The sequence below is a fragment of the Petromyzon marinus genome, unplaced genomic scaffold, assembly GCF_048934315.1.
Source record: "Petromyzon marinus isolate PM22_M1 ecotype Great Lakes invasive population unplaced genomic scaffold, UKy_Petmar_22M1.pri1.0 PM_G_Scaffold_40, whole genome shotgun sequence".
Classification (NCBI taxonomy): domain Eukaryota; kingdom Metazoa; phylum Chordata; class Hyperoartia; order Petromyzontiformes; family Petromyzontidae; genus Petromyzon; species Petromyzon marinus.
The window spans coordinates 390,001-390,547 of record NW_027422984.1 but is presented as its reverse complement, the minus strand read 5'-3'; positions in this window follow the sequence as shown (position 1 = coordinate 390,547).

Here is a 547-nt window from a genome sequence, read left to right as displayed (position 1 = left end):
GGCGACACGAAAATGACCCGTTTTCCCATTCCGAGGGATTTCTGTGCCACCCTAACTGCCCCGTGAGCCACAAGAGAGACATCCCCGCCAATTTCTAGCGTATCACGGGGTCTATCCGTGAGAAATATTCACTTTTTTGAGTGCACATGCATTCCTGCTGCAAATGCCTCTGGAAGTTTCATGCGGTTCGTATGCAATGTGGCGACACGAAAATGACCCGTTTTCCCATTCCGAGGGATTTCTGTGCCACCCTAACAGCCCCGTGAGCCACAAGAGAGACATCCCCGCCCACTTCTAGCGTTTCACGGGGTCTCTCCGTGAAAAATATCACATTTTTTGAGTGCACATGCATTCCTGCTGCAAATGCCTCTGGAAGTTTCATGCGGTTCGCATGCAATGTGGCGACACGAAAATGACCCGTTTTTTCCCATTCCGAGGGATTTCTGTGCCACCCTAACAGCCCCGTGAGCCACAAGAGACACATCCCCGCCAATTTCTAGCGTTTCACGGGGTCTATCCGTGAAAAATATTCAATTTTTTGACTGCA